The 13,236-nt window shown below is 40.6% G+C and overlaps 1 non-coding gene across 1 annotated transcript; it reads left to right on the top strand.

Moving 5' to 3' along the window:
• The first annotated feature begins 10,541 nt into the window (after window positions 1-10,541).
• On the top strand, window positions 10,542-10,648 carry LOC142172253 (small nucleolar RNA R71). The gene has a single exon (XR_012701627.1). It is a non-coding gene; the product is annotated as a small nucleolar RNA R71 (small nucleolar RNA).
• Window positions 10,649-13,236: the final 2,588 nt, after the last annotated feature.

A 13,236-nucleotide genomic window follows, 5' to 3' on the forward strand; every position in this document is an offset into this window, starting at 1 on the left:
GTGGTCGTCAAGTAATAAAGTAGTGAATAAAGTATCGTTCCCACGAAGACTTATGATTAACTTTTGACTAATTCAAACTCGAATAGCTTATTGATTCAAGATGTTTCTAACAAAATATATAATTTTCTAAATTACTACCTAAAGACTATCAAATAATGAATTGCTAAGAATTAAACACAACACTTAAATAGTTTTGAATAACAATCAATAGGATATAATATTCCAGGGTCATGGGTCATCTAACATTCATGTTGCATTCTTAGTTTAAAATAACTAAATGATTTATCTGAATTGTTGATTCACAGGGTTAATTTCACTCGTAAGAATCTGTCGAGTCCTTACTCGCCTATTCAATTTAACTTAATACCTATATGTCTATGGAATTAAGTTTAACAAGAACGCATTTACAATTCCTGTATTGCAACCGAGTAAGGCAATTAGGTATATGTCTATCCTAATTGCGAATCCGTTCCCCGATGCCCGGGTTTGAGAACTTACTCTATTTACTTCTATATGCAATCTAGGGTTCCCACTTTCGAGTTCAACTCTAGATTCGTAGATAGTATTTCACTGTTAGCTACTCAGCAAAATAATTAAAAACAGAATTAAATAAACAACCCAATATGATGATTTCTTGTTATCGTGGAATTCGTCATCAAGATGGATCGCCCTTACGCGGTCAACGAACTCATAAACTCAACGTCGTCAAATTGGGAGAAAGATGGAACTTGATGAATTCCGGCCTCCACAGCTTTATCGTGGCTTTTTTTCCCCTTCCCAATATGTTCGATGACCTAAAAGAGGCGTTTTTGGCTTATATATTGCGTACAAAAGTCGTGGGCCAAAGTTCTCCTATTTCTAATCCAAATCAGCTTCAGGGATTGATGCTAGGGTGGATGCGACGCATCCACCTCGTCCTCCACTTCTCAGCTTCGCATGCTAGGGTGGATGCTTCGCATCCACCTCGTCCTCCATTTCTTAACTTTGCATGTGAGGGTGGACGCGACGCATCCACCTTCTCTTCTACTTCCCAGTTTTTGCATGCGAGGGTGGATGCGACGCATCCACCCTTCTCTTCTACTTCCCAGTTTCGGATGCTATGGCGGACGCTATGGGCCGACTTCACTGCTAAGGGTGCACAAAAGATGATGTTTTTTTCTAGGTTGGATGCGACGCATCCAACCCTTCTTCCTCTGGCTAGACCACATTTTCTTCATATTTTGCACTCCAAACACCTTAAATCGTCACACATAACTTAATTAGTCATAAAACCAATAATTAAACCATGTTGGGCATTTTAAAGATCAAATAACATCAAGAAGTGGTTAAAACATGGGTAAAGTAACATCAACACATATCGAAATATGCCAAATATCACTACCCCACACTTAAACCTTTGTTCGTCCTCGAACAAACCATCCTATAGTAGACGAAACAAAATTAAGCTCTTATCATTCAAAGCACAATGCACCTATGACCATGGTTATTTGCAACAATTAGGCTCTAGAATATGCATCATATACACTTCTCTTTTCTTATGTCATTCTTTAAAAATATTTAAACAAAGACAACATGCTCACAACAACCCTAACCTCAAAAACTGACTTAATATCACTATGCACTCATGGCTTGAACACCCAACATCATAGAGAAGTCTAATAACGTTACCTATCTCTCGTGAAACCATGTGCCCTCACAACAAGAACAAGAGAACGAGTTTAATCCACACATTCGAATCTCATGATCAATTATATTTTAATGACTCACATATATCAAAGAAAATCGCTCACTCTCACAAAGAAGTCACATGCATGAAATTGGTACCATAGGCTTGCCCTTAATGTAAATCTCTACTAATGTAAGCTCACTCGATCTAAAATTAATTAGGACTTTTTCATGGTTGTAATGTGGGCTAAGGGAAGGGTAGGATATATTTTAGGAATAGTGACTCAACCTCCTAAGCACTTTAACACATCACCAAATAACTTAAGCGCAGATTCTTGAATACCATTTCAATTTCACAAACAATATCACCCCCAAAACAGTCCCTTTTTCTTTAAGCACTACTTTAGTTCATACCCACTAGCAAAAACAAGACAACAATTTATTCATTTCTATTTTTCCTTCTTTTTTTTTTTTCAAATTCCGCTAGTGGTGTATTATTTTACAAAATAAGTGCACCCTTCTTTCTTTCATTGGTTCCACTCAAAAGTCACCCCACACTTAGTCCCTTCTTACTTTTTTTAGCGCTCATCTAACAATTAAAGTGCTTTAAGAGGTAAAAGGATCAAAACAATGTCAATTAAGAATAAAAAGGGTATAGGCTTGTAATGTGGGTACCAAATAACAGGTCTACAGGCTCAAAAGGGTTAACTAGGGATAGATTTTATTTGTGATAAGCAATAAGCTCAAAAAGATCAAAGAAAGCCTAAAATCATTTTTCAAACCGAGCATCACCTAAAATTTCGCTTCAACTCACATACCGGGCAAGTTCTAGACACAAGTACAATACATGGACTACACAAAAACCTCACCACACATGGCACATGACTCACTAAGGACGATCACATTCCGACTCTCAAACAATGCAAGTATTCACGAAGCCACGAGATATTAAACATTAAGCGCAAAGTGAACATAAGTCATGTAAACGAGACATAGGTATCACAAACATGCTATCCAATATATGAAGGCTTCATGATCAATTTCAAAACATAGGAGAGGCCCTACACATGCCAAAGCCTGAATATGCTACTATCAAACAAGTCAAGAGCCCCCTAGGAATCTCATATTTCTTCCTCCATTTATTTTCTAACTCTAATCTATTCTAAAAGAAAAAAATTTCTACCCGGTTCAAAATACATCCCATGGAAAAGAACCGATGCACAAAGAAAAACCACAGGGAATTATTACTACCTACAAAGAATTTTTTTTTATTTTTTTATTACCTTCAAGAATAAACTGAGAGTTACTCCATATAGATGAATTTACTGCTATTATATGCCATTAATCCAGTGAATATTTTAGTACATTCATCCATACAACAAAATATGAATAGCCCCCACCCCACACTTAGAACTGTGCGTTGTCCCCAATGCACACAAACAAGGTAAAGTAGGGTGAGAAGAACTCCCTCAAGTCAAGGTGGAGGGCTCATCCGCAGTCTGTGGAAGAGCATCTGCATCCATAGCATTCATCATGACCCCCTCCGGCCTTTCAACATCATCCTCACGCATAGGGAGAGCTGTCATTGTCCTATCATCAACAACTGGAGCTGATTCTGTAGCAGGTGTTACAACGACCTCAGTAGGCCTGTTGTGTGGAGCCTCAGTGACTATAGGAGGAACATGAGTGGATGGTCCGGCAGTGGATGATGCAATCAGCTGTGAGATGTCTGTACCTGCACATTGAACCAGAGCTCTGAGGAGTAATGATATCTCCTTCATCATCGTGGCCTGCTCAGTCTGAACTCGGCTTAGATCCACACGAGTCTGTCTCAACTCATCCCCGGTGGCACTCAACTCGACACGAGTCGCTATCAGCTCAGCCCTGTTCTCTTGCATATCTGCTTGCATCTGCTCAAATAATTGTTGAATGGTGAGCTTAGAAGACCTTCCCTTGTTCGGCTCTAGAACATGAGTGACATCGTATGGTCCTGGAGCTTTAGCCTCAATGTCGTCATTCTCCTTGTCCCATAGTACTCCCATCTCTGTCAAGAAAGCCGATAGGGTATTAGCAAAGAACAACCTCCACTTGTAATTCATCCTGGTGCGCTGCATTTGATCATGCATGATGGCTCCTAAGTTGAGCGGTATCCCCTCCAATAAAGCATATAATACTAGTGCGCGGTGACGAGGGACATCAGTTTTGTGTTGGCATGGCATCAGGCGGTTACATATGAAATTAGGGCCACACGTGCTAACGCACTCATGAATTCCTTGGCTATAGAATGGTACTCCATACTCCCATGCTTCCACTCTGCATCCTTCCTGGTAGGGCATAGGACAGACTTAATGTGTGCATAATCTGGTGTTTTGCATATGGAGTCAAACCTATCTGTAAGTGTGTGTGGCACCCCTAAGAAGTTATTCAGAGCTTCAGCTGACACATTAATATCTACCCCTCTTACTCTCACAATGTTGCCCCTGGCGTGACGCCAATTGGCGTAAAGCTCTCTAACAATGGTGAGGTTGGCTTTGCCGTGACCTTTCAAGATGGGTCCCCATTGTTGCACCTCTCGAATTGATTTTAGAAACTCTGAGTACTTTTTCTTAAGTGTTCCGATGTTGATCGGCTTTTCCGGAATATACTTCTTTGAAACCAGTATCTTCTTATAGGCTCGGAATGCCTTCTCATTAACAAAGTTTTTCTCCCAAGCAACTCGGTCTATGGGTTCACCCTCATCTTCATCACTCATGTCGACATGTAGGAGGTCATTATCCGAATCGGATTCGGACTCAGATTCTGTAGTAATCTTCTCCTTCCCTTTATTAGTCGGATCACTCTTTTTGGAGGCTTTTCTTTGGTATGTCACAGGCTCTCTTATCTCTATTCCTTTGCTTGGTGTAATACCCTTCTTCACTGTCCTCCTGACTAATGGTTCCTCTTCTTCTTGCTCTGAATCATCACTTAACTGCCTAGGCTGCAGTTCTATTTCCTTCTCCGTCTGCTTCCTTTTTTTTCTGTGGATTTGGGGCGCCTGCTGCCCTTCCGGTAGGCTTTTTGGGCGGTTGCTTGTTACCATCTTTGTCTTGTTGCTTGGACGGTTTACTCGTTGCTGTCATTTTACGAATCTAAGTACCTGCAATGCAAAGAAATCAACAATTAGCATATGAAACAGCGAAGTTCAGCTTTAAAGCAGTTGCAACAGCTTGCACTTCCAATTATTCGTAAAGTCATGCCATTCAATACTTCATGGAATTATAGCTCATGGCTTTCAGCAAGTATGTGATAACTCTCTTCAATTTTACAAATAAGCATTGTGCTATATAGATATCATTATGCCCAACATGAGGTCAATCCTAGCGACGCTCACTAACCACGGTCAATTTCACATAGCACCTCCCTCGACCCCACACCTATTCTCAAGCATATACCAATGTTGCTCGGTTACTCAGACTTCACCGACGCCTAAATTTTCCTCACGGACAATTCGTCGAACATGTGATATGCAACAAGTGTGCCTAGTTCATTCTATCAGTTGGGTAATGCGACTACCCTCCCAAAATTAACGAGATGAAGGGAATTATAGTTTATCATCTCGCAACCATTATAACTACCAAGAACGACAGCCCTAAACCCCATGCCTTTTCAGTTCCTTTCTTACTTACATGTGTGATATTTGAAATTGCAAAACCTACTTGTTGCTACCATTGAGAGAGTGAAAAGAGAAGAATTAGGAGAGAAGAAAAAGAAAGAACGAAGAAGATGATGCGTACCTGTCGCGTTTGTATGCTTCACAAGTTGGATTAAAGAATTTGTATGCGTTTGTATGCGTCGCAAGTTCGATTAAAGAATTTATATGCATTTGTATGCCTGACTTTTTTTTTAAAGATGTGTTAAAATATATAGCACTTACCTGTGCGTGCGAGCTTAGACGCGACGCATCCCCTCTTCTTCCTTCAAAATTTGTTGGACGCGACACGGACGCGATAGACAGACTTCACTGCCTTGAGCAATTGGCCCATCAATTTTTTCATGCTGAGGGGGATGCGACGCATCCGCCTCGTTTTCCCATATCTGGACCGAGTTTTTTTTTTTTTTAATATACATACAAGATCTAATTCCTACAAAACAATGAACTAACTAACTTGGGTGGCCTCCCAAGAAGCGCCTAATTTAACGTCGCGGCACGACGCAACATGTTCTTCATGCCTCCACTAAATCCATCGTGATCTTGTGACGTGCAATGTCACCACCCCAATAGTGTTTTACTCTTTGGCCATTTACCAAGAATGTCGCATTGGAACCCTTATCACACAATTCTATCGCACCATGAGGTTTCACACTAACCACTTCAAACGGACCCGACCATCGAGATTTAAGCTTTCCTGGAAAAAGCTTTAGCCTTGAATTAAACAGTAGAACTTCTTGACCTGGCTCAAACTCACGATGTTGGATATGCTTATCATGCCACCTTTTGGTCTTTTCTTTATACAATTTGGCATTTTCATACGCATGCAATCGAAACTCATCAAGCTCGTTGAGTTGTAGCAATCTCTTCTCACCGGCCAAGTCCATCTCCATATTTAGCTTTTTAATCGCCCAATATGCTTTGTGTTCAAGCTCGACGGGCAGATGGCATGCCTTCCCATAAACCAACCTATACGGAGAAGTACCTATTGGGGTCTTGTATGCAGTGCGATATGCCCATAATGCGTCATCCAGCTTCCCGGCCCAGTCCTTTCTATTGATACTTACTGTCTTTTCCAAAATCTGCTTTACCTCTCTGTTGGAAACTTCTACTTGACCACTCGTTTGGGGATGATAGGCAGTGGAAACTTTGTGCTTAACTCCGTATTTTGCAAGAATATTATTCAGCAATTTGTTACAAAAGTGAGTTCCCCCGTCGCTTATCAACACTCTTGGAGTCCCAAAACGTGTGAAGATGTGCTTCTTTACAAAGCTTACCACTACCTTTGCGTCATTAGTAGGAAGAGCAATGGCCTCCACCCACTTAGAAACATAGTCGACCGCCACCAAGATGTATCTGTGCCCATTAGAATGTGGGAATGGTCCCATGAAATCAATCCCCCAAACATCAAAAAGTTCTACTGCCAGAATATTTTGCAAGGGCATCTCGTGCTTCCTCGTGATAGTTCCGGTTCTTTGGCATCTATCACACTTTTTAACGAAGGCATGTGCATCCTTAAACAATTTTGGCCAATAGAAACCTGATTGTAGCATTTTTTGGGCGGTTCTATCCCCGCCGTGATGACCTCCATATGGCGAAGCATAGCAGTCATGCAGTATAGCCTTCATCTCTTCCTCAGGAACACACCTTCTCACTAACTGATCTGCACACTGCCTATATAAGAATGGCTCATCCCACATGTAGAACCTTACATCATGTAAGAATCTTCTTCTATTTTCAGGTGTCAATTCTAGTGGCGTCACCCCACTTGCAATAAAATTCACATAATCTGCATACCATGGGGCTTCACCTGAGGTGACTGCTAATATTTGCTCATCCGGAAATGTTTCTTTGATTGACCCTCCTTCAGCTACATGGTCCCGACTTTCTAATCTGGACAAATGATCGGCCACTTGATTTTCTGTCCCTTTTCGATCTCTGATCTCTAAGTCAAATTCTTGCAAGAGGAGGACCCAACGAATCAGCCTCGGCTTGGCGTCTTTCTTTTCAAATAAGTACCTGATAGCTGAATGATCTGTGTAGACGATGACTTTGGTTCCCACTAGATAGGATCTGAACTTGTCAAACGCCCACACCACTGCAAGCAAATCCTTTTCAATAACTGTATAATTCATCTGAGCTGGATTCATAGTTTTGCTCGCATAATAAATGGAGTGAAAGATTTTATCCCTCCTTTGCCCCAACACCGCTCCGATTGCTATGTCACTTGCATCGCACATCAACTCAAATGGTTGTGCCCAATCGGGGCCAATGATAATTGGTGCAGTCACCAATCTTCCCTTCAGCTCCTCAAATGCTTTCAGACATGCATTATCAAACTTGAAGGTAACATCTTTCTCTAGAAGCCTGCACAAAGGAGAAGAAATTTTCGAAAAATCTTTAATGAAACGACGATAAAAACCTGCATGACCCAAGAAACTGCGAATGCCTTTGATGGATGTCGGTGGGGGCAATTTTTTCAATCGTCTCCACCTTCGCTTTATCCACCTGTAGACCATCTTTTGAAACCTTGTGCCCCAAAACTATACCTTCATGTACCATGAAATGGCACTTTTCCCAGTTTAGCACCAAGTTCGTCTCTTCACACCTAGCAAGCACTTTATCAAGGTTTATCAAACAACTATCAAAAGAACATCCAAACACAAAAAAATCGTCCATGAATACTTCTACAAATCTTTCAACCATGTCAGTAAAAATAGCCATCATACACCTTTGAAAAGTCGCAGGTACATTACAAAGACCGAAGGGCATTCTCTTGAACGCATACGTGCCATAAGGACATGTAAATGTAGTTTTCTCTTGGTCTTCTGGGGCTATAGCAATCTGATTATACCCCGAATAACCATCCAGGAAACAGTAGTATTCCTGGCCAGCTAATCTATCAAGCATTTGGTCAATAAAGGGAAGGGGAAAGTGGTCTTTCCGGGTGGCATTGTTCAGTTTTCTATAATCTATGCAAATTCTCCATCTAGTGACAGTTCTTGTAGGAATTAAGTCATTATTTTCATTAACTACTACGGTTATCCCCCCTTTCTTCGACACACATTGAACGGGGCTTACCCATTTACTATCAGAGATTGGAAATACAATACCTGCATCAAGCCACTTAATCACTTCTTTTCTTACCACTTCTTTCATGATTGGATTTAGTCGGCGTTGATGCTCTACACTTGGCTTGTGTCCGTCCTCCATGAGGATTTTGTGCATGCAGAAAGCTGGACTAATGCCTTTAATGTCAGACATTGTCCACCCAATTGCTCGCTTGTGCTCACGTAGCACCCTTAATAGCTTTTCTTCCTGTAATTTAGACAAGTGAGAAGAAATAATAACAGGTAAAGTGTCAGAACTTTCCAAATAAGCATATTGAAGGTGAGGGGGTAGGGGTTTAAGTTCCAATTTTGGAGCTTTTTCAATTGACGGCTTTGGTGGGGGGCCACTTGGCCTATTCAGGGGCTCAAACGGGATTATTCCTTGCATGTAAGCACATGATGCATCTAGGATATGCATCATCTCCTCAACCTCATCATCCATCTCCAAGCTATCAAACATCATGATTGCTTTTTCTAGAGAATCGTCTAGATATACACTCGTGTCAAGAAGTTTCTCATCCACCTCCACAACAGATATCATAGAGAGCTCCTCATAGTGGCGGGGAAGTTGGATTGCTTTGTAGACATTGAAGACTGCTTCCTCGTTGTCCACCCTCATAATCATTTTCCCTTCTCTCACTTTAATTATTGCATCACCAGTAGCCAAGAGAGGTCGTCCCAATATGATTGGAACTTGTTCATCAGCCTCGAAGTCTAGAATAATGAAGTCAGCTGGGAAGATGAATTTTCCAATTTGCAGCAGCACATCTTCAATCACTCCTTCGGGGTAGGCTATGGACCTATCAGCTAATTGCAACATCACAGTGGTTGGTCTCGGAGCTCCCTGACCCAATTGCTTAAACAAGGATAAAGGCATCAGATTTATGCTTGCACCCAAATCACAAAGAGCACGTCCCACGTCAATATTACCGATTCGCACTGGAATGGTGAAGCTGCCAGGATCCTTAAGCTTTTGGGGAAGCTTGTTTTGGACCCTTGATATGCACTCCTCAGTAAGTGCAACCGTCTCGAACTCAGTCAATTTCCTCTTGTGAGCCACTATGTCTTTTATGTACTTAGCATACTTTGGAATTTCACGAAGTACATCCACTAATGAAAGATTTAATTGAACCTGACTCAACATAGAGAGAAATTTGTTGAACATGCGATCGTCATTCTTTTTCTGCAATCTTTGGGGGAAAGGTGGTGGTGGCCTTGTAACCTCCATTCGCTCTGAACTTGCATCATTTTTCTTTGACTCTTGTATTGCCTTAGGTGTCAGCTCCCCCTCAGGTATAGGTTTTACCTTTATCTTCTTTGGCACTTCCTCTAGTTCCCTCCCGTTTCTAAGTGTAACTGCATTAACTTGAGGGTTCTTCTCTGTATCAGTGGGAAGTGAGCCTGTAGGTTTAGTGTTTTGGTTTGCTGCTAACTGCCCCATTTGCCTCTCAAGATTTCTGAAATCGGTCCTGAGCTGTTGATTGTCTAGCAACAACTTTTTTAGCAAGTCATTCGTACTTTCTTCTATTTGTTGGGGTGGCTTCTGAGGTTGAGTAAAATTTCCTTGAGGCCTATACTGATTCTGATTCTGTTGATTTCCGCCCCATGAGAAGTTAGGATGATTCCTCCAGTTTGAGTTGTAAGTGTTCCCATATTGTGCATGTTGATTCATAGAACCTCTGTTTTGTTGCCCCACATAGTATATAGATTCAGGATTCGTGGGGCACATATCAATCATATGACTGTCTCCGCATAGTTCGCAACAAATAGACATCTGCTGTACATGTTGCATTTGTTGTGTTGTCATTCTATTCATCTGATTTGCCAATTTTGCTATATCGGCTCTCATGGCGGAAAAGTCATCAAGCTCAATCAACCCGGCTGCCTTCTGTTTAATTCCCCTTCTTGAATCCCCCTCTCCTTGCCAATTATGGTCGTTAGCAGTGAAGTTATTTAGCAAGAGTTGTATTTCACTATACGGCCTTGCCATGCAACTACCCCCACAAGCTGAGTCAAGATTCATCTTTGATGCTTCATCTAACCCATCAACAAAAGTGTGACCCAATACCTCATCAGTCTGACAATGATGTGGGCAGTCTCTGAGTAGCTTCTTGTATCTTTCCCAAGCTTGACGCGGTGTCTCGTCATCCCGTTGTTGGAACCCAAGAATTTGGCTCCTCAGCGACTTTGTCTTCTTAGTTGGGAAAAACTTGATCAGGAATTTCCTTGCTAGATCATCCCAAGTGTGGATAGAGTTCGCGGGCTCCTTTTGCAACCATTCCTTAGCTTCCCCCAACAGTGAAAAAGGAAATTGTGTCAACCTGACATAGTCCTTGGAAACGTTCGGATAATTATAAGTGTCCGTAATTTCCAAGAAGTTCTGAATATACCTCTGCGGGTCCTCATGAGATAGACCCACATATTGTCCTGTGGACTGAATCAGCTGTACCATGTACTGTTTGAGTTCAAAATGCCCAGTGATATCAGGCTTCACAATAGCCTGAGTCATATTCGCAAGATTGGGCCTTGCGGCTTCAATCACCGGACGCTCTTCATTACCTGCCATCTCTATTGGCTGTGGTTGAACTACGATGTCCAACTCTCTTTCTATTGTCGTTCTAACTTCGAGTTCCCTTCTCACTCTATGTAGTGTTCGTTCGATTTCTGGATCAAGAGGAATGAGGTTGTTTGCACTTCTACTCCTCTGCATTCGAGAGAAGATCCTGCGTTGACACAAACAAGGCAAACTGAAAATTAAAACTTGAACAAATATCTAATAAAAGCTTAACTTAGTCACGTAGCTAATTTCTAAGTCCCCGGCAACGGCACTGGTAGCTGTCGCGTCCAAACACACTCACGCAAGTATACGTGGTCGTCAAGTAATAAAGTAGTGAATAAAGTATCGTTCCCACGAAGACTTATGATTAACTTTTGACTAATTCAAACTCGAATAGCTTATTGATTCAAGATGTTTCTAACAAAATATATAATTTTCTAAATTACTACCTAAAGACTATCAAATAATAAATTGCTAAGAATTAAACACAACACTTAAATAGTTTTGAATAACAATCAATAGGATATAATATTCCAGGGTCATGGGTCATCTAACATTCATGTTGCATTCTTAGTTTAAAATAACTAAATGATTTATCTGAATTGTTGATTCACAGGGTTAATTTCACTCATAAGAATCTGTCGAGTCCTTACTCGCCTATTCAATTTAACTTAATACCTATATGTCTATGGAATTAAGTTTAACAAGAACGCATTTACAATTCCTGTATTGCAACCGAGTAAGGCAATTAGGTATATGTCTATCCTAATTGCGAATCCGTTCCCCGATTCCCGGGTTTGAGAACTTACTCTATTTACTTCTATATGCAATCTAGGGTTCCCACTTTCGAGTTCAACTCTAGATTCGTAGATAGTATTTCACTGTTAGCTACTCAGCAAAATAATTAAAAACAGAATTAAATAAACAACCCAATATGATAAACTCAACGTCGTCAAATTAAACTTCAAACATCAACATTCATGTATACCCATGACCCTAGAACAATAGGGTTCTTAGCCACTCATATTCAGGCAATCATCCAAAATTTCAAAAGATTGCATAAGAATAAAAAACTTAAGAGAGAATAAGAACTCAAGACGAATTCCGTGGTTTTAGAACTTGGTTGTAGCTTCCTTTCCTTCTCCAATATCTCCCTCCCTAAAAAAAAAGCGTTTTTAAGCTTATATATTGCGTCCAAAAGTCGTGGGCTAGAGTTCTCCTAACCCTAGTCCAAATCGGCTTCAGGGGTTGATGCTAAGGTGGATGCGACGCATCCACCTCGTCCTCCATTTCTTAACTTTGCATGTGAGGGTGGACGCGACGCATCCACCTTCTCTTCTACTTCCCAGTTTTTGCATGCGAGGGTGGATGCGACGCATCCACCCTTCTCTTCTACTTCCCAGTTTCGGATGCTATGGCGGACGCTATGGGCCGACTTCACTGCTAAGGGTGCACAAAAGATGATGTTTTTTTCTAGGTTGGATGCGACGGATCCAACCCTTCTTCCTCTGGCTAGACCACCTTTTCTTCATATTTTGCACTCCAAATACCTTAAATCGTCACACATAACTTAATTAGTCATAAAACCAATAATTAAACCATGTTGGACATTTTAAAGATCAAATAACATCAAAAAGTGATTAAAACATGGGTAAAGTAACATCAACACATATCGAAATATGTCAAACATCAGTAGCGTACATTAAACACTCACTCAAGGGAATACGATCTCCAATTTTTATCGCTTATTTTGATATATTTTCTTGTTTTTTCCCCCTATGATGTTTCTCGTGTACATTTGTGCGTGACAACTCTGTCGTAATCAGAATTTAATACATGTGAACTAAGAATTGTGAAGCTACCGGTGAGTTTCATGTTGGAATGATTTACAATTAGTTGATCCTCTAAAAGTAAATCGTAGTATGTGATTAGAAAGTAAAATAAAAGGGTAATGAGTTGCGAGGTATGAAAGTAATCAGTGAGAAGGAAAATTTGCATTTTGTGATATACTTTGGTGTTGCCTTTGGGTCTATATATTAGATGCAAATATACAATGGTTGGAAGATATTTGTGTTGCCGCCCATGAGTATTGCTTAATGACTCATAAATGAATAGAATTCAAATGACAAAATTCTTAGTCGTGATACCGTAATGTTGTTATTTGAATTTTAATGTTTCAATTCCATTTTCAAAACAAGTTTTGTCATTTTGTTTTT

This window comes from Nicotiana tabacum, chromosome 17 (assembly GCF_000715075.1).
Source record: "Nicotiana tabacum cultivar K326 chromosome 17, ASM71507v2, whole genome shotgun sequence".
Classification (NCBI taxonomy): domain Eukaryota; kingdom Viridiplantae; phylum Streptophyta; class Magnoliopsida; order Solanales; family Solanaceae; genus Nicotiana; species Nicotiana tabacum.